The sequence below is a fragment of the Lissotriton helveticus genome, chromosome 4_1, assembly GCF_964261635.1.
Source record: "Lissotriton helveticus chromosome 4_1, aLisHel1.1, whole genome shotgun sequence".
Classification (NCBI taxonomy): domain Eukaryota; kingdom Metazoa; phylum Chordata; class Amphibia; order Caudata; family Salamandridae; genus Lissotriton; species Lissotriton helveticus.
Window position 1 is genome coordinate 762,222,687 of NC_136063.1, and position 22,119 is coordinate 762,244,805.

Here is a 22,119-nt window from a genome sequence, read left to right on the forward strand (position 1 = left end):
CGTGGGCGATATACGCTCGTTCCTAGGTATGGCCAGCTACTGCTCCAGATATATTCCCGACTACGCTACATTAAGCTACCCGCTGAGGAAGCTCACTAAACAAGGGCAATCCTTCCAGTGGTCCACCCAGTGTGAAGGAGCATTTCGTGAAATTAAGAGAACTGTTGAATCAGCAAAGAACTTAGCATACTTCAACCCCACAATGAAGACGGAGATAACGGTAGACGCCAGTCCGGTAGGACTAGGAGCCATCCTAGCACAGTATGACAGGGAAGAAGACCAAAGGCACATAGTAGCGTATGCGAGCAGAAGCCTGACGGACACAGAGAGAGCCTACTCGCAACCAGAAAAAGAAAGCCTGGCGGTTGTCTGGGCGTGTGAACACTTCCACATCTTCATCTTTGGGAAGCACTTCACACTCATAACAGATCATCAGGCCCTAATCACAATCTTTGGAAACCCGAAAGCAAAAATGCCACCAAGAATAGAGCGGTGGGGCCTAAGACTGCAAGAGTACACATACACCATCATCCACAAGCCAGGCAAAGATGCAAACCCGGCCGACTACATGTCACGACACCCCATCAAAGACAACAAACCAGAACAATCAATAGCGGACGAATACATTCACTTCGTAGTGAATCAAGCGAGGCCTCCGGCTGTACCTCTGGATGCCATCTGCAACGCAACACAAACGGATGCCACCCTGCAAGAAGTGAAAAACATGGTCCAAACCAACGGCTGGAGACGCCAGTCGAGCAATGGACAAAACGACACGGACATGGCGGCATTCAAACATGTCCATGAAGACCTGTCGATCGCCGCCAATGGACTCATTCTACGAGACAAGAGAATAGTAATACCACGACAACTCAGACAAGGAGTCATCAACTTAGCGCATGAAGGACATCGGGGTGTGGTAGCTACAAAGAGAGCACTCCGCAAAAGGGTCTGGTTCCCAACCCTAGATCAGATGGTGGAGGCGACATTGAAGGACTGCCCGCAATGTCAACTCGTAAGTCGTCCGGACCCCCCTGCACCGCTACAAATGTCCCCACTACCGGAGGGCGTCTGGCAACACATTGCCATTGATTTCTTTGGGCCAATATGTCCTAGTTATCATGGACGAATACTCCAGATTCCCCATCGCCCAACTGTGCGCCTCCACGAAAGCATCAAGTACCATACCCATCCTAGATGAGGTCTTCGCCGCATGGGGAATCCCCCTAGTGGTGAAGTCGGACAATGGACCACCGTTTAATAGCCACGACTTTGCTGAGTTCGCACAACACCTCAACTTCACACACCGCAAGATCACGCCACTATGGCCACAGGCCAATGGAATGATTGAACGCTTCATGGCCACGATCAAGAGGACCCTCCAGCAAGCAGAAATCACCGGAAGGCGCCTACAGACAGCACTTGACGAGGTGCTGCGGGCCTATAGAAACACGCCCCACTCTACCACGGGCAAATGTCCCGCTACCGTCATGCTAGGACGCCCAGTGCGCACCAGAATACCAATGATGAACCTGACTGCGCCAGAACTGGATACTGACTCTGATCACGAAGAGATCGCGGCAAGAGACAAAGAAAAGAAGGAAAAGATGAAAGACTATGCGGATGAACGACGTCACCGCGGCCCCCCCGCAAATAAAAGAAGGAGAATGGGTGCTGGCGAGACAAGAGCAGCACCGGAAGACAGACTGTCGATACAACGAGGTTCCCCTCAAAGTGATCCAACAAAAGGGAACCATGATCACAGCGGAGGCCGAAGGGAAGAGACTCACCAGAAATGTGACATACTTCAAAAAGTGCGGACCCAATGTCACCGAGTTACTGGCCGATCCCAAACTGGAGCCAGAAGACCTCGAGACACTGACAACCAACAGCTCAGTGCCCAGGGGGATCACTGACGAGAAGGAGAGTGACAACTCTGACCCCCAAGCACGCCCCAGACGTGTGATTAAGAAACCATCGCGTCTGATTGAAGAACCTTAAAGAAACGAACTCGTGACTTGACCAGGGACAATGTCATTGTGTCATCATCCACCGGGGGGGGGAGATGTAATGTAGTCAATGGACAGTGCCCAGTGACCACACTGGTCAGGCACTAGGACCAGCCCGAGGGAAGGCCGAGGGCGGGAGGAAAGGGAGGAGCTGGGGGAAGAAAGGGCAGTTCACTGCTGACCACCATGCTTGTAGGTCATGAATAAAGAAGCTCCTTACTGAAGCCATTGTCCGCGTGGTTACTGAGTCACCAACGACTCTACAATACATACATCTGAACGAACTTTGCGCCACCGTTACGACAAGGTTGCATAGGAGTCCTCCTTAGTATGGTCAAATGCACACTTTATCCAATATAGGCAGCTTTATTGGATTCTAACATTCCAAATTCACTTGAGCAAATGGTACAGAGCACATCAGAAAAGGAAAAACCTGCCACATGTTTCCCTCAAGTCTTGCTCCGTAGTTGTCCTGTGAGCTCTAAAGCTTCTTGCATCTATTGCTAGAATATGTGGAGCACATGGTTTGAGCACTCCATTTCCGAATATCACTGAAAGAACATTCTATGCCTAAAAAAGTGTCCATTTAGCCAAACATGGAAAAACAATTGAGACAATTTTGTAGGTCGTTTTGGGTACCCTGCATGCCGCATCTGTACATAGGTTAATTTTCAATTCACTAGCTTTGAAATTTAGAATATTGTCTAGTCCATGGTACAGGCTAGGAATCGCCAGAGCGGTACTGTGAGAAATTGGGTAGTTGGTTCAATAGGAGGAGACCCCTGGTCAAGCAACAGCCACAGTCCCTGTCAGGGTGAACCACAAAAGTCACAAAATTAACCTATGCTTACCTCAAATTCAAATTTAAAAATTACTTTATTCGGTTTCAATTAGGAGAAAACCATAAAAGTACATACATATGAATGAATTAAATTTTAACAATGAATACAAAATTTTAAAAGCTAATTCATTCCAAATTTTAAATAGCTTAAATTACTCGGTTTGTTCTAAAAACCCAAGGGTATATATTGCAAAGCAGAATTGAAAGTGCATCAGTCTTCTGTTAAAGGTTACTCCTATGATGAATACAGAATTAAAAAAATTTAACAATATTGGTTGCCATACAGTCAGATTCCATAAGTCGAAGAACCATGAAGGCAGGCCGACATTGGCGTAAACCTAAACCTTTTAGAATTGGAACTAACCAGCGCTTTCTTGATTCGAGATCAAATTTGCAGAAAAGGGTTCAGTGTATTAGAGATTGGGGTGAGATATCGTCACAGGGACAAGGAGATAACAGGTTTGACCAGTCATTGATTTTTGGAAAAGTGACCAATCGATGAAAAAGGTTGAACCTAAAATGGGTCAACAAAAACCTGTCATAACCAGTCAAATTCCAAGTTAAATAAGGCTGGATGGCCACTGTCGATTGAATCAGCAAAGAGTGTTGAGCCGAGATTTTATTGGCTTCAGAGGCCCGACGCAGATCCGCTAGGTGGCACAGGCATTCGGTTTTTAGGTTTTTTCTTGACACTTCTGCTATTAGTGGGGGATTATGATAATATTTTTCCAGACCCAAATCATACAGGAACTTCTTAACATAGCAAATACAATCAATCTTGGCGGAGTTTTTGAGTGCAAGTAAAAACTAGTTTGGCGGATGACCAAATTCGGTGCCATAACAGAATTGGCTGCATCTTGATGGTATCAGAAATATAAGGTAAGCCTAATTCTATATGGCGACCAAAAGTTGAGGTGCCTTGCGGAACCTCAGGAAACTGTTCTCCGCTTTTTGAAGGACTTCCACCTGTGCGTAGCCCCACACCCCTGCTCCATACATGGCATTACTAATACATTTTGCCTGGTATATACGGATCATCTCAACCGGGGATCTTTTTCCCAATCTCTGTATGAAACTTACTAGCGCCATGGTTGACTTTAAAAACAAGTGCTTTCTAGCCTCTATAGCTTTTCTCCATAAACCTTTTTCATCTATTAAAATTCCAAGATAGGGGTATATGGTTGTATTCTCCTCCCTGGAATTATTGATGAATATGTCTCTCCTTTTTTTATGTTTAACTCCTGAGCTCATTATAAATGTTTTTTTAATGTTGATTTTTAGATCGAGATTAGACATAAAGGCAGTATATCTGTTAAGTGAGTGTTGGAGTTCAGGGAGTGCGGGCAATAATCACGGCGTCATCCGCGCAGAGAAGAGCGGGTATCGGACGATTATAAAGTAGAGGTAGGTCCTGGCACCCCTCCAGCATGGCTTTTTCTAGACCATTAGTATAGAGAGTGAAAAGAAAGGGGGCTGGGACGCAACCCTGCCTGACACCCCGCTCGACCCTAAACGGCTCTGTCAGCTCTCCTCCTATTCCAAATCTCACTCTGGCCGTTGCATTAGAGTACATTTCAAGAAGAAAATTAAATAAAGGGAGGTCAACACCCATTTCTATTAAAATACCCCACAGGTTCACATGGCTTACGCAGTCGAAGGCAGATGTTAAATCTACGTAAGCCATATGAAGTTTTCCACCTTTTGCATTTACGTATTTACCCATAATTAAAGTTAGGTTTAAGACTTGCTCGGTGGTACCCATACCATCCCTGAATCCATATTGGAGGTCCGATAAGATTTTTTTGTCCTCCGCCCAATGTTGAAGGCGTTCTAATATAATGCGCCCAACAACCGTTCCCAAAGAGTCTAATAACTAGATGGGGCGATAACAAGATGGACTCTGTCGATCTCCCTTTTTGAATATTGGTACAAGAATGGAGAGTGACCGTGAGTCTAACAGTCCTACTTTACACGTTGCTTACAAAAATCTAAGGAGGATCAGCGCCCAAAGTTCCTTGTTAAATTTATAAAGGTCAACCGGAACCCCGTCAGGGCCTGGCGCCTTTCCCCCACTGCTTGCCATTAAGGCTAATTCAACATCAGCCTGGGTAAAATCTAAAACAAGAGGAGTAAATGGAGATTTAGCGCACACACAATTCGTTCCTACTGGGTTCAGGGCTAGCGTTTTGTCCAAAAATCTGGGAGAAGTGTTCCACTCAAGATGTTTCATCAATTGCCATTTCTATTTTACTAGAGTCTCTAGTTCTTGAGAGAAATGGGGCTTTAATTACTTTCCAAAAGGCAGTGCTATCTTTCGTTAAACAACACTTATGGAGTTCAGCCCATAGTTCCTGTTTCAATTCGTTTTTCCTCAATCGGATTGCGGAATGATACGTTTTTTGGAGATTAATTATATTTTGCTTATTTCTAAATGGATTATGGAGGGCGGTTTTCAGGGTCGAGTATGATTTAGTGCAAGCACTGTTAAACCAGCCTACCTTGTTTCTCTTGTTCTCTTTGGGTTTAACACATAGGGCTTCCTTTACAGATTTGGTCACAACCATAAAATTATCTATGATCTCCTGGGGAGTAGAACACTCATCTAAACAGATATTTATGGCTTTCAGAGAATTCACAACTGAGGTTCCGTGACGATTTTACTCGTGTTTATAACATTGTCGTAAATACATAATTTTGGTATCAGTGAACCGCAAATGATCCATTTAGTATATCCTGATGTTTTCGCTATGCTACGAGCAAGAGCACTCCTGTTACCAACACATTTGTGATTTACCCATGGCATCCATTTTAGAACACGGAAGCCATTTTGTATTCCTTGCCCTCACATAGTCAATGGACACGCAATGACTTCTTCTTATTTAAGGACACGTAGGCTTTAACCGGCGATTCACCTTGCTAGTGACACGTGCACCTTAGGCCAGCAACGCTGTGGCAGCATGACTCGGCAAGAACTGCCTCCCCAGCCTGAGGCCAGTCCTGCTATACTGGTTCTTGTGTACGTTGGCCTGATCATGATTAGGCGGCCGAAGCTGGTAACCGTGCCCATTTATGACCCACAAACATTTCTTATCCGGTCTTTCTATCTTCTACACCTGGCTCTGCTCTTTTCCTTCTGGGCCTTTATTAGGGGGAGGTAACGAAATTTACGATGAGGCGGTCCGGGTCTTGAATGAAGAATTGACATGGGATTATGATGGACTAGTGGGAACCCCTCATTCGTAATGTTTTGACATCAGATACTGTTGACGATTCCTGTGCAACGCCAAATATTTATTGTTCAAGACACGAATGTTTAGAACTGTGGTAACATGTAAAGAATTTGCCCCGAGCAGAATATTTAGTATATAAGGAACAACCCTCTTTGTACAAATCGAACAGGCTCCTAGATACTGCCCATGTGTAGTTTCTGTGACTTCTGTGTCCCTGCAGTAATAAACCTTTGGTCTTTGACGCCACCATCGAGAAGCCCGTGTTTCTGTTTGTTTTGTGCACCGAGACAGGTGGAACTCCGGGGTCTTCGGGTGTTATCCCTGACACCTCTGGACGGAACCAAAAAGTCCAGAACTCCAATTGGCGCCCAACGTGGGGCGACGTCATTCGGTACCGGTCCAAAAGCCTGAAGAGTTCGAGGAGCTTCGTGTGAAGATTTCAGAGGGAGGCGCCCCACTTCATCGATCCCGGCATATCGCAAAAGTGGCCCCGACGTTCTCTTCCACGAGGGTTCCCGTTCAGACGGCTGCAGTGGTCCGTTGCCTTGACCGTCGCCCTGTCTTGGACCCGAGGTGCAGTCCTCAGTACGGCGAAACGTGACGGGTTTCTCCTTGGTGACGTCTTCAGTGCCTCAGTTAAGTATTCAGTGGTTGCTAGTTGGTTATTTTGTAAGGGTTGCTCCTATTTGGATAATTTTTTTAGTTCTCAGTTCAGTTCAGTTCTGTAAGGTTATCACTGGTTATTCTGGTTACGATAATCATTCTGTTCAGTTCAGGTATCGATACATTTGTCAGTTCTGGTAGGCCTAAGTTCTTGGTTCGAGTGCGCATCTTTTCTGTTTGTGTCTTGTTTGTTTTGTGTTCCGGATTATAAAATGGTAAGTCGGAAAAATTGTATGTTGTCTTGTTTTAGTTGCAACAGTGATTCCCAGTTGGAGGACTCGTGTTTGGTTCCTCCGATTGGAACTCCCCTTTATGATCTTTATTGCAAGTTTGGTGTGGGCCCTATCTCTTATAACGAGGTATGGATCCGCTACACAGAGAAAGATGGTGTCCTTAGTTGGCCACTACATGGTAGTTTTGAACCTGAAGTTCTCGATAATCTAGAAAGAAGGTTGTTTAAGAAGAAAGCCCGGCCGGCAATGTTTGATTCTTTCCGTTATTGGCGAAAAGAATCTAAACAGAGAGAAATTAAAAAGTTGAAGAAAGAACAGAAAGAGCAAGAGTTGACTTTAGAACAGTCAGCTAGGCAGCTGAAACTCAACGAGTCTGAGAAAGCGATGGAGGTGGCCGGTAGAGAGCGTAATTTAGCGATAGACAAGTGCTATCCTGCTTTGCCATCGAGTACGGCTAAGATAGTAGAGGACCCTGAAAAGGATCCCCTGTTGTCTTACTTGTTACGATCACCCCCACCGTATGCACAGGGTGCTACGGCTCCACCTATACCGAATGTTCAATTACCGGTTGCTGGACAACCTGGTGTCCCTGTTCCCGCTCCCCTGAATCAAGTTCCTGTACCTCCTGTGGTCAATATTAATGTTCCTTCGACAACCCCTCTTCTAGGGTTGCCGACTTCTTTACCTATGCCTGTGTCGCTCACACCTGCTACTTCACAAGCTATCTTGCCTGCTACTCCTACTGTTCCTGATCTATCTGTTCCAACTGCTACTCTATTCACCGCCTCTGTTAATATTATGACTCCGCTTTCTGTTCGTCGAAGAATCACTGATTCTGTCTCTAATATTCTATCTCCCTTCTATAAAACTCTGATTAAGACTCCTACCTCTGACTCTGTGCAGAGACGTAGTCAGCTTCCCAGTACTGAAGAAAAAGGAATATTAGATTCCACGGCTCTTAGATGGGTTTCGAAAGTTGGAAGATATAATGTACAAGATGTATTAGATACATTTATGCAATGGAACGAACCGACACAACGATATGTGTTCGATGAAATGTGTTTCCTTCTACGTGAGGAATTGGAAGAGGATGACCCTGAATCAAATCTAGGGGAATTAATTAATGTTCAGAAAGAGTTTGCTGCAGGAATGATAGTTGGTCAAAATATAAAAGAAGCGATGGAACTGGTTCTAAGTTATAGGACCGACTCATCCTTTCGTTCACCGAGAGAATTAGAGAAACGTAGTACGAAACAAAATCGTCAATATCCAATGAGAGAGGTTCCACCAATTTGGCGTGAAGCTGTGCAAGCTAATGCAAACCTTGGTATTGCAGCCGCTCCGGCCCAATTCCAGAGAGTATGGATACATATTCCATGGAAACGAGCTGAAGTATTAGCAGTGAAACAGGCCTTGCCAGATCCGCGTAAAAATCCTGCAGGGTACTACAAAGAGTTGGCTCAAACAGTTGACGCTTGTGTATTGAATTTGGCTGATATAGATCTGCTATTTGGTAATGTAGTACCGCAACCAATTTGGGCTAAAATTCGTAAAGAGAATCATCCAGTTGCCCTAGGTGGTGACTGGGCAGCTATAACTGCAGCGGATGGTCAACAAATAGGGGGTTCCAAACCTGAACCTTTAATTGCTAATTTGCCTGGTAGAATAATCGATTTAATGAAAACCTTGATGCCTACATTGCGCGTTAACTTGGACAAATTGTCCGCGTGCAAACAGAAGAAAGACGAAAGCGTCTCCGACTTTTTCACAAGATTCGAAGAGACTTTCGTGGATCATAGTGGTCAGGATATGAGCACAGAAGGAGGCCAGAGATTATTTGTTGATAAATTTGTGCACAATCTGTTGCCAGAACTTAGTAGTAAATTAAAGAATTCTGAAAGTGCGTGGGCTGTCTCTACGACTGCGCAAATACTTGCGACTGCTCAGTACTATGAAAATAGGGATAAAGAAGAGAAGGAAAAATCAGATAAAAAGACGAAAGATTTAAAAACTAAAGTACTTTTACAGCAAGCTTATCCGCCTCGCATGAATCAAACTAATATGCAGCAAGGGTCATATCAAAGAACGGATTATAATTTTCAAAGGCCACAATACCAATGGAATCAATGTGCTTATTGCAAAAAGGAAGGTCATTACAAAAGTGAATGTCCAGTTCGAACGCAAAATAATGCTGCGGCAGCTCAGAGAGGTCGTGGTAGTTCTATGCAAAACTCTAGAGGTCGAGGACGAGGTGCTATGCCTCCACAGACAAGTGATCGCCCCTCTAATTATTTCGACCAGCGAAATGGACAATCTGCCCAACAGAATAGGTCTCCGCAGTATCATGTCGAAGACTATTATGAAACTAGTGAGGAAGTTCAGCAAGATGAATACTAGGACAGCCATGGACAAAGAGAGGGAGTAGTATCAGTACCAGTAGATCAGAGTGGGCCTTATGTCGCAGTAGCAACATCAGGTATAGTCGAACCGTTTCTGTTGGATACTGGTGCAGCAAAAAGTTCTATCATTTATGCGAAACTCCCTGGCGCACCTTTGTCTGGCTCAACAAACATTTCAGTAGGTTTTTCGGGCGCCCCTGTTCATAACCCTGTTTCTGGTCCTTTGTCTATTTCTGTTGGACCCCGTCAATTGAAAGCACCCCTGATTTTGACGACAGGTTGTAACGAAAATCTGCTTGGTTTAGACTTGTTAAAACGCCTGTACGCGACATTGTACTGTTCTCCAGCAGGAGTACAGCTTACGTTGGGTAAAAGAATAATCTCCCCGATGTACTTGTCGATGGATGCGCTCCCACCAGAGCTGCGTTCACTCCCTGATACTCTTTGGGCGACTGGTCCTAATGATGTAGGTCTATTGGAAATTCCACCCTATGTAGTAACTTTGAAAGCAAATGTCAAACTTCCACGAATTCCACAATACAGAATCTCTAGTGAAGGTGAGCGTGCGCTCCTACTGATAGTACAAGACCTGATCAAGAAAGACGTTATAGAAGAAACTAGAGGTAATGTCTGTAATAGTCCTGTACTGCCTATTTTGAAACGAACTGACCCAACAAAGCCCCCAGTATATAGGTTTGTAATTGATCTCAGAGAGGTTAATAAAATTGTGATCCCACAGTTTCCTGTGGTACCAGACATTACTGCATTATTAACGTTGATTCCTGCTACAGCAGCATGGTTTTCAGTTGTCGACTTGAAAAATGCCTTTTTCAGCATTCCGATAGCCGAGGAAAGCAGAGATATCTTCGGTTTCTCTCTAGGAGGACGAAGTTTTAGATTTAAACGCGCTCCACAAGGTTATTGTGAAAGCCCATCCATTTACAGTCAAGCATTAAAAAGCCAGTTAGATTCCTTCGTACTTCCTCGTGGTTCTGCTTTAGTACAGTACGTCGATGATCTTCTAGTGGCTGCCGATGACAAGGAAACTTGCAAAACAGCTACGATTTCTTTATTGCATCACTTGTCAGATTTGAATCACAAGGTGTCACCTTCAAAAATGCAATACTGCTGCCAAGAAGTGACCTACCTAGGTCATCTCTTGTCAAAGGAGGGAAGGAAGTTGACCCCAGAGAGAATAAAAGCAATTACACAGATGAATGTTCCTAGCACGCAGAGAGAAGTACGTGCCTTTTTAGGTATTACCTCATATTGTAGGCAATGGATCCCAAATTTTTCTCTTCTAGCAAAACCATTGGTAGCCTTGACTGGGAAAGGTGTTCCGAGTCCGGTACCATGGTCTGCTGAATGTCAACAGAGTTTTTCTGAGTTACGAAATGCACTATGTTCAGCTCCTGTATTGGGTACACCCGATTACAGTAAGCCATTTACGCTCTATGTCCACGAGAGAGAAGGTTGTGCATTGAGTGTTTTGATGCAGAAATTTGGTGATAAACAACGCCCTTGTGCGTATTTTTCATCAACATTAGATCCAGTAGCTAGAGCGTTGCCTAGTTGCTTGAGAGCTACAGCCGCAGCTGCAGCCTCCATTCGACAATCTGCTGGTTTAGTAATGAACAACATGCTAGTAGTTATGGTTCCCCATGCTGTGGATACACTCATGAACCGAACCAAGACGCAACACCTTACCAGTGCTAGATTATCAGGTTATGAACTGACACTGTTAGCTAGTCATATTCAGATCAAAAGATGCAATGTATTGAATCCAGCAACATTGTTGCCGACTAGCCAAGAGTCGAGTGATTCCGAACCACACGACTGTTGTTTCAAAACTGAGGAAGAAACAAAAGGACGAATCGATCCAAAAGATACTCCGTTGTCAGATCCAGATGGCACGTTGTATGTTGATGGGTCTTGCTTCAAATTGGAGAATGGTGATGTGACTGCTGCTTATGCAGTAACGACCTTGAGTACGATTGTGGAGACTGCAAGAGTGAGTCAGAATTCTGCCCAGGCTGCAGAATTGATCGCGCTAACAAGAGCGTGCGTTTTAGCTAAGGGAAAGAGAGTGAATGTGTTCACAGATAGTCAGTACGCGTTCGGCGTGGCCCATAGTTTTGGCCGTTTGTGGAAAGAAAGAGGTTTCATTACGTCCCATGGGACTAAGATTCAACATGGTCAGCTAGTTAATGACTTGTTGGAATCTCTAACCTGGCCGACTGAAGTTGCGATTGTGAAATGCAGTGCTCATAAAACAATCACGGATGATGTTGGTCGTGGGAATGCTTTTGCTGATGAGATTGCAAAACAGACAGCTAGAAATATGATGAGTAGAATGTATGTTGCAACGTCTGCAAGATGGATTTCTGAGTCTGGAATGTGTGAGGACACAGTGGAAAGCGTGAAGGAAATTCAGAAAGAGGCGACTGAGGAGGAAAAACTTGCATGGAGAGAGAGCACGGGTAAATTGGACTCGAGTGGGTGTTGGATTGATTTGTCGGAACAACAGCGTTGGATGTTGCCTGATGCGTATGTGCTTGCAGTAGTAACGATGGCACATGGAACAGCGCACATCAGTTCAAAAGGGATTTGTAAGATGTTGGCTCCGGTCTGGAAGAATGACGGGATTAGTAAGTGTGCAGAGAGAGTGGTGAGGAATTGTATGGTATGCTTGATGCATAATCCTGGCAAGGGAATCCCCACACCTGCAGGTCACTTCGCTCCTCCTTCCTGCCCCTTTGAGGTGATCCAGCTAGACTTCATTCACATGGATCGTTGCAATAATCTGAAATACGTCCTAGTGGTAGTTTGTGCTTTCTCCAGATGGATCGAAGCATACCCACTGAAGGACAATACTGCCTTATCCACTGCCAAAATTCTTCTTAAAGAATACTTCCCCAGATACGGAATGCCACGGATTGTATGGTCAGATAACGGAAGTGAGTTCGTAGGGAAAGTTATGCAGAGTGTGTGTGCCGGCCTAGGGATTAGACAAAAATTTCATAGTGCGAATCATCCCCAGTCCGCGGGTTTAGTCGAGGGTTACAATGGTACCCTTAAACTGAAACTCGCTAAGATACAAGCATCCACGGGTTTGTCCTGGCCAGACGCATTGCCTTTGGCTTTGCTATCAACAAGAGCAACTGTGCATTCTAGAGTAGGGCTTAGTCCTTATGAAATAATTTTCGGTCGTCCTGCAAATGTTTGGGGGGTACCTAGACCGAAAGAATTTAAGCAGCTGGAATACCCAATGTTAATTGATTACCTTTTCGACTTGACTGCTAAATTGAGTCTTATTCACCAACAGGTTTTCGATGCATTGCCAAAGCCACCGGAGAGTCCAGGCCATCAGCTGAAACCGGGTGATCAGGTGGTCATCAGAAATTTTGCAAGAACGAAAAATCTTCAGCCCAGATTCATTGGCCCTTTCCAAGTCCTGCTAGCAACGAGAACTGCTATTCGTGTGGCCGGAAGGAAAAATTGGATCCATACGACACATGCTAAACGTGTGCCTCTGCCACTTCCTTACGACAACTGGGTAAAGAAAGGAATCGGTGCCTCTGAAACGGAACAAGCCCCCAGGTTCATACCTTTCAGCGATGCAGAACTAATCACGGATTTACCAAATTCTGACTCTCCTCCTGAAACTGCTCTTTTGAACCATGAACATTTGTCATCCACACCCAATGAACATTTGCTATCTGCATCAAAAGAACATTTGCCATCGGCGAACGTGAACATTGCAACGTCAGCTGAAAATACATTGTTTCCAGATCAGACAGCTCCTGCAAAACTGAGATACAACTTACGTTCTCGCAATATGGACAAATAAAGCAGGAAACTGCCTATTTTCAGATTTGAATTTGCTATACATTGCCTCCAGCCAGGAAGTTTGCTAATACTTTGTATTGTTTTTTTTGTTTTAAAATTGCCTTGCCGTCTGGGTAGCCGTAGGGTCGTGGCTGTGTGCCTAGTTGAATCTGCGGGGGTCTGACACAAGGTCGATCTTTCTATTAGTTCTGGGAACTCCCAGGGCTGATAGAGGCATTTTCATCTACGTACACATCATCAGTGGTCGCGAACGGTCGTAGAAGATGGAGCTTCCTGAGCCACAACGAGAAAATGTAATTTATGTTCGCAGACATAGACTGTACAGAATACTTCACAGCAGATGCTTTCTAATGCAATGTGCAGTTACATTTTTAATTGTTTTGATAACGTTGGTGGGTGGAATCATCTTTGGTGTACATTTGATTTTTATGCCAGTAACTACAGTACCTCCCCTTGATCCTACTACTTCTACGGTTTCTTCTATGCATTCTTTTCACTCATTTCCTGAACACGAACAAGCTCGACGCTCAGAATTTATTAACAATACATTTGTACAGCTCTTGCATCAACACCAACTGATAGTTAATACTACAGACTGCTGGGTGTGTGGCTTGATACCCCACACTATGGATAAAGGCATTCCCTATCTAGTCTTGCCTTTCAGCTATAATGGATCATTTCAGGCTTTTCAGACCATTTTTTCATATGCACTTGAAACCTATCCTCCGCGTCCACCACGATCCACTAAATACAACTCAGCCAACAAAGCTTTAGTCCAGGGAATTATTGACATGATTAAAGATGTCAATAATACTCCATCTTATCCTAGAGATGAATTACTGGTGTATTTGAGTTGGAATTCTACAGAGTATCGCCTTAGTTTGGGAGAAAGCAAGCGTAAAAGCTCCACTTCAGTTTGGGTCGTGCCTCACCGAGGTCAGGTCTGTTTGCAAGGAAATGGGGGAAATCCGAGAGCTCAGCTAGGGAGCAGTGAGTGCGTTGAGACTTACGTATTTCCGTCTAACTCCTCCCCTGCCTTTCTGACTGCTAGGGGTACCTACTTCATTTGTCAGGACAGAGCATATACATGGCTGCCTGCTGACTTTTCAGGTTCATGTTATATTGCTCGATTGTTACCCCCGACATACACTGCTTCTTCAGATTATCACAAAACCAGAGTAGCAAGAGGTGTCTTCAGCAAGGAAGATACCGCTGGTCAAGAAGCTGGAGACTTTTTCAAAGGTTTCCTTCCGTTTTGGGGGCCTATGGCCAATAGTAGAAATCTTCGTCAACTAACACGGGTAGTTGAATCTACAATCACAGAAACTGCAGGTGCCCTTAGTAACCTAACAGCTGAGCTTCAGGCGGATCGTCTCATGACGTTGCAGAACCGTATGGTTCTAGACGTAATACTTGCAGATCGAGGTGGGGTATGCAGAATGATCCAATCGAGCTGCTGTGTCTTTATTCCAAATAATGCTCCGACAGTCTATGAAGCAATCTCTAAGCTACATAAGATTTCCGACTCTATACACGTAGATAAGGGAAACTGGTCCTTCATGGAGTGGTTTTGGACTCTGGTATCAGCGTGGGGATGGAAGGTTCTGATGGTTATTGGTGTCATCCTAGTATTTCTGTTCTCGTGCTGTCTTATTATCCAATGCGGTCCCGCTCTGTGTAGCCTCTGTGCTGCAACCTGTTTCAGAAAACCACCTGCACTAGGAGAAAAGGCACGAGACAGGATGATGATACAACAACATGTCACTGACCTAATGAGCATAGAATTAGACTCTGACTCTGATATGGACTGAGTAATTGCCTATGTAAGGGCAAAAGGAGGGTCTGAGGTTCCGTGACGATTTTACTCGTGTTTATAACATTGTCGTAAATACATAATTTTGGTATCAGTGAACCGCAAATGATCCATTTAGTATATCCTGATGTTTTCGCTATGCTACGAGCAAGAGCACTCCTGTTACCAACACATTTGTGATTTACCCATGGCATCCATTTTAGAACACGGAAGCCATTTTGTATTCCTTGCCCTCACATAGTCAATGGACACGCAATGACTTCTTCTTATTTAAGGACACGTAGGCTTTAACCGGCGATTCACCTTGCTAGTGACACGTGCACCTTAGGCCAGCAACGCTGTGGCAGCATGACTCGGCAAGAACTGCCTCCCCAGCCTGAGGCCAGTCCTGCTATACTGGTTCTTGTGTACGTTGGCCTGATCATGATTAGGCGGCCGAAGCTGGTAACCGTGCCCATTTATGACCCACAAACATTTCTTATCCGGTCTTTCTATCTTCTACACCTGGCTCTGCTCTTTTCCTTCTGGGCCTTTATTAGGGGGAGGTAACGAAATTTACGATGAGGCGGTCCGGGTCTTGAATGAAGAATTGACATGGGATTATGATGGACTAGTGGGAACCCCTCATTCGTAATGTTTTGACATCAGATACTGTTGACGATTCCTGTGCAACGCCAAATATTTATTGTTCAAGACACGAATGTTTAGAACTGTGGTAACATGTAAAGAATTTGCCCCGAGCAGAATATTTAGTATATAAGGAACAACCCTCTTTGTACAAATCGAACAGGCTCCTAGATACTGCCCATGTGTAGTTTCTGTGACTTCTGTGTCCCTGCAGTAATAAACCTTTGGTCTTTGACGCCACCATCGAGAAGCCCGTGTTTCTGTTTGTTTTGTGCACCGAGACAGGTGGAACTCCGGGGTCTTCGGGTGTTATCCCTGACACCTCTGGACGGAACCAAAAAGTCCAGAACTCCAACAACAACCTTCTCCGTAATCTTAACCGGATCAGCATATTCCCACTTGGGTGAGTAACCATTTAATCTATTCAAGACCAGATTTTCCTCAGCAGGTGATCTCAGTTGACAAGTCTTATCTCTCCCCTTCGGGAGAGAAAGAGTGACGGAATTAAGAAACTGGTCACTAAAGGCACAATCATGTGTTTTAAAACTCAGTGAGAGGTGCCGCCGTGCAAGACAAGATGATAAAGTCTATACAACTAGAAAAACCTCTACGGTTAAAGGTTGAAATAAGAGGGACTATAGGTGACATTAGTTTGTTTGCCAAGAACTATTGAAGAATAATTAAAGTCTCATTTAAACATTCCCGCTGTAATTGTGTATAAAATGAGTCAGATTATCATCTTTCTCTTCTTGTAAACCACAAATTATATTATCATTGTGGACACACAGGGAAAGGTTAAAATCACCACCCCGGATAATAGATCATCTTTATTTTGATATTTGTTTTTAAGATCCAAAAGGATATCGCGTAGCTCTTTAAGGGTATCAATCAGCTGGGATTGTGATAGGTTGTTATAAAAGTTAACTATGATAAAAATGTCAAATTTGTTAATATCAATAATTATTTGAAAGTTAGCCTCCAGTTTTAGGGCAGTGATTTTCTGTGCTGTGATTGGATTGGTAATATGAATCGACAGGCCTCCTTTTGCTCACCCTGATGAGGATGGAGTAGCGGGTGAGTGGTAGGTTTTATAACCGTTTAGATGAATAGGTGATACAGCCCACGTTTCTTGAAAGCAAAGAATGGAATAGGTCCGCGAAAAGGTCAACCACTCATCGTAGTTGACCTTGGATCATAGGCCAGCAATATTCCAAAAAAGGATACTCAATAGTAGCCCTCTCAAGATGTTTTCTTCATGGGGGCTAGATGTAACAGAATCTCCTGTATAAACTGGAGGAATGGCATCTGCGCTAGAAACAGGACTTAAAGGGACATTATGTTTAGGCCCTGAAATCTTTTACACAGGTCTAATGTCTAAAGTGACTGGGGAAGATGCTAGCTCCATCTCATCTGGGACCATTACGGAGTTCAAGGTAGATATTGATACAATGCATACCCGCTCCTTCCCCATTAGAGGCAAACTAGGGGGATTTTCTAAGTGGGTCTCACTGTATTTTTTCTCGGGGCTATGCGTCTTACTAGGGAGGTAAGTTGATTGTCAGTCCACTGCATTTAGAGGAGATAGTACTTCAAACATATTTGGCGTTAGGATGGAAACAGTCCTTACTCCTCGGGCCTGAAAAATAGGTTTATAAAAGAAACCCAGAGGGAGAGCCATAATGCTTGAACTTTGAGGGAAAAATTCCTCCTTATGCGTTAATAGAGATCGAACCATTCGAGGACGTCGACAATTTATGACAATACAATCCCCAGGGATGGTCTTTACAGAGGCACCGACCCATCCCACTCTACGGACCATCAAGATTTCATTAATATGGTGGGGACTAAAGTTCTTAAATGTAATCAACCAGTCCGCTGCTTTACTGCGGAGAGTCGTCCAAGATTCACGCTGCCCCTGTTTTAATGCCGGAACCACAGTTAGTATTATTATATACGGGCAGGAAGCAGATGGTAGATCTAATGTTCCTGGACTCGGGTGCTCAGAGGTTTTTTGAAGGGTAGTTCGTCTATCTGGACCTATACTGCTCTTGTCTCCCTCCCCATTGGGATTCTTGAGTTCAGTATCCTCAACTATGCAAGGAGGTGAGATGACTATTTGTGGTTCTCTTGATCTACCACACGTTTTCTCCTGATTAGGGATCTTTGGTCCCCCCATATGAGGGAGGTTGGATCCCTTTGTGCCAAGGCAAGGTATTATTTTTTCCAAGGTGTTACTAATTGAACCTACAACCTCTGTCAACTGCTCAATTTTTTCCTCCAAGCGCCCAAATCTTTCTTCAATAAGAGTGCTTATCTGGAGCATCACCGAACTGATCTTGGATTCTAACAACCCTCTAACTAAATCTTCAAGGGCTACCTGAGTACCTAAAGGAAATTCATTAAAGTTGGAAGTAGGTACTTCTACCTGAGTACCCATAGATTTTAAAATTACATCAGTTTGTGTTTCCGCTAAAGCAGGTGTTTGGGGCCAGAGCCAACGGCTCCTATGTTGCCACCATCTTTACCCCCCTTTGCACCTTTCTTACTACTTCTCACATTATTCCCCTTAGACAGCTTGGTTTGTTTCCGGGTTTGCAGTCTTGTCCCTAGTGGTGAACTATTATCAATGTCCCTTGCTTGATTCATTGAATGTGAAAGTTGTTTAACCATCAGAGGGTTACTATGTTTAGAGTGGATGATAATTTGGGGTGTTAGGGGAATATTCAGTCCTTCTTCTCTAGTCAATGGGAACTGGGTGGGATCAAGTGAGAGCCGCCGTTCGGTTAGCTGAATCTCGTGAGTAAGGAGCGACTCGGCTCTGGTCAAAAAGGCGTATAAGGTGCCTACCGTGCTCTTACGTTTCTCCATATTCCTTATTTGCAATAATTCCCACCAAATAACAAACACTCGGTGGGTAATCCAAAATACTTAAGATATTATGAGCCAGAAACCATTCGACCAGGAGATGGGTAAAGAAACCTAAGGTCTGAGAACGTGTACAATGCTTACTGTTATACTCCTTTAAGTACCTCCTATCTAAGGGAAGTAAACCAAATCCAGTGGGAGATAGAAAAATATGTATCTAGTGAGTTGTACTTAAATTTCTCAATAGTCAAAAAGAGGATGTTGCAACGTTATACTGCTTAAATCACTCCCTTGGATGTTGGGGGTACATTAGCTTACAAAATAAAGAAACACACTTTACATATAAAAGAGCAGGCTGGACTGTTCGTTTTTAAATCAGTAATGTTCAAAAGTTAATAGAGTTCTTACCCACATCTCAAAAAACGCGAGACCCAGAAGGAGTACAACCAAGGGGGGAAGCCCTGCTCTGCCACTTCCTGGCCCTGACGGGCACAGACGGGCCCGCCCTTGGCCCAGGCGCGACCCGCGCCACGGTAGGCTCAGCGTGGTTTTAAGCACCTCCAGGCGCTTAACGATGATGAAGATCACCTGCGTGTCACGGGAGCGCAGAGAATGCTGGGGGTTGTGGTCTTCGACCGTCCGCATCGCCACCAGCGGAACGGTCTCCCTGGGAAGTGCTCCAGTGTGCTCAGGACTTCAATGCACAATGCCAGGTAAAAGGAAATATGCAGAACAGAAACGCCAACAAAGTGAATATAGAACACAACAAAAATCACACACCAATTTAGACAAATGGAGTACATTTCACCAAATTATTTTACACCAAAACAACAAAATCCAATCTGTAGAACCTGAGATATGCAATTTCAACGTCTTAAGCAAAACACAGTTTCTAAAAGCACAAAGTGCCAACTGTGGTTATCTGGTATCCCCAGACTGAGAAAAAGTCACAAGTTTACCCCAACCACAATGAAGCGCGAGCCAGCCACATGTACCAAGTTAGCCTGCTGAACATTGTACCTTAAATCCTGATTGCAGAGCGATGCGAAATCCCGCATTGAGGATGTATTGCGCAGCAGTGGAGATGAGAGGTCCTTGAATGGAGATGCATCCCTCAGCCGTGGTTCTGAGGGGCCCTGGGCTGTAATGCTAAGTCCTGCCTGGAAATTTGTCATGCAGCAGTGGTTCCGAGGTGCTGCTGCTGCAATACAAAATCCTGTGTCTGAAATGCCTCCCACAGTGGTTCTAATACAGAATCTTTGCGAGGCAATGCTTCGCACTGCATCTTTTCTGCTGGAACCACCAGGGCTTGCACTTATAAGGCTCCAGGACTGGGGTGGCACCACTTGGGGAACAGTGCTCTGAGTTAGCAAAGTCCAGGTACTGGGTTCAAGGTTGTTGAATGAATGAATTTTTGTAACACACGAATAGCTGATTCCACAGGTTGGAGCTTATTCTGTCCCTAAGGCCCTAGTGAGGAAGCCAGCCAACTGGCCTTTGTAGTCACTCTGGTGGTCCTAGGTTCAAGATGCAGGTCCAGTCCTTCACTCAGGCAGCAGGGCAACAGAGTAGCAGTCCTTTTGCAGAGCAGCACAGCAGTCCTTCTGAGTCCCCCACGGGTCTAAAGGGTAGGTCTGAGGGTCCCCTTTTAATACACGGTGTCCTCTTTGAAGTAGGAGAAGATTCTAGAGAATTCCCTTTGAATTCTTTGAAGTTTCCTTACTCCTCTGCCCTGGCTACAAGCTGGCTGCAAGAACAATGCAGGGGTGATGCGTACTTTATGTGAAGGTAGTGTACAGCCTATTGATTTGCATGTTGGGCCTTGCCCAGCTCTACCCCCCATGCTGCCAGTTAATGGTCCACCCAGGCACACCTAATCCCTCTATTTTGTGACTGTTTGGGAGGAAAACAAAGTCCACTAGCAAGTACATCCAGTCATGTGTCCCAGGATAGACCACTGGCACCAAATAGTTTTGGGCAGCATAATGCCAATTTTTTTAAAAGTGGCATTTTCAATATCAGACGTTACCATTAGAGAGAATTTTTAATTATGATTTCTCAGAAGCCAAACATGAAATGCTTACTTGTTTCCACTCAAATGTTAGTATGTATTAAATGCAAGAAGGCAACCCGGTGTTATCCTATGGGAAAAGTAGGACTCACAGTAGTGAAAAACGACTTTAGAAGTGTTTTTATACCAGGACATGTAAAACTTAAAAGTGTATATCCAATCTTTCAATTACAATGCACGGTGCCCTCTCGGCTACCTAGGACCTTAGGGGTGACAATAAAAGGGGGTTTCAGGCTTGGCAAGGGGTATATATTACCAAGTCAAATTGGCAGTGTAAAAATGCATTCAGGCTGACTGCAATTGCTGGACTGGGACATGTTTAAGGGGGCTACTTAAGTGCTGTCCCTGTTTGTCCCCAAACTGTCATTTTTGTTTTGTCATTGCAATCTGTGTTCAGGGCCGGACTGGGAACGAAAACCGGCCCTGACAAAGTGCTCGGCCAGCCCCCCCCGCTATGCTGCAAAAACGGCCGTGTAACAAATTCGGGCCCCAAACCGGCCCCCACCCTCACGGCGCACCGGGGGACAGCCCGGTGCCCGCAATGGCCAGTCCGGGCCTGTTTGTGTTGTTTTGTGTAGTGCATTGTTGAGTGTTTGTCCAAATAGGGGTTTATGGTTATAGAGGGAGGGGGAAGGGATAGTGTTTCTGTTGTTGGATTAGGGTGGTTTTTGGGGTTTGGTATATGTCAGGAAGGGAAAGGGTCCTAACGGAGGAAGAGCTTTGGGGCCTGCTGTGGCTGTTATTCAGGTACCTGCACAATTTGATCGGCAGTGGATGCAGGGTCAGCCGGGGATGCTCAACCCGTGAGAGGTGTCAGCTTTGGGAGAAGGTACGCTTTCAGTTGTCTCGCATCCTCAATGTCAAGTCAAGCGTCTACCAACTCAAGCACCTGTGGGAAGACTTCGTCAGCTAGGAGCAAGATTTCCTGGACCACCTGGGGATCAAAGTTGGTGGGGCTACTGGTAAGTCGCTATATACCATGAGCTTGTAGTTGTTTGGCTTTCACACAATACTTTGAACGGTTTTCATTCCAGAAGGCCCAGATATGTATATAGCTTAGGATGGCATAATACAGGGTAAATCTGTTACATACACTGAACATGCCACAGGGGCCTGTTCACAGTGGCATTGCATTAGCCAAAACATACAAGGCAGTGCATGGGAGACTTATATGTGAAGTGGGGTCCATCCAGCACTGAGCAGGGAATAGTGTCACACGGCCTGGTAGGTCATTACTGACTTAGAACTGAGGGGGGCACCCTCCATGTATGCTGCAGGGGAGCATACATGGCGGGCAATGGTTCATTCTTTCTGCTTGTCTGACAACCAGAAAGAACAAACAATTACCCAGCGTGTATTATATACTTATGCTGTTGAGAAATTATATATGAATGGTCGTCTCTTATGATCTATGGAAACCATGTATATAAATATGCACTTTGCAACTAACATTTAGGTTTAATTTTCACTTGAGAACACAATGCACAAACAATTGCTCTTGTAAATTGAAAATATTGTC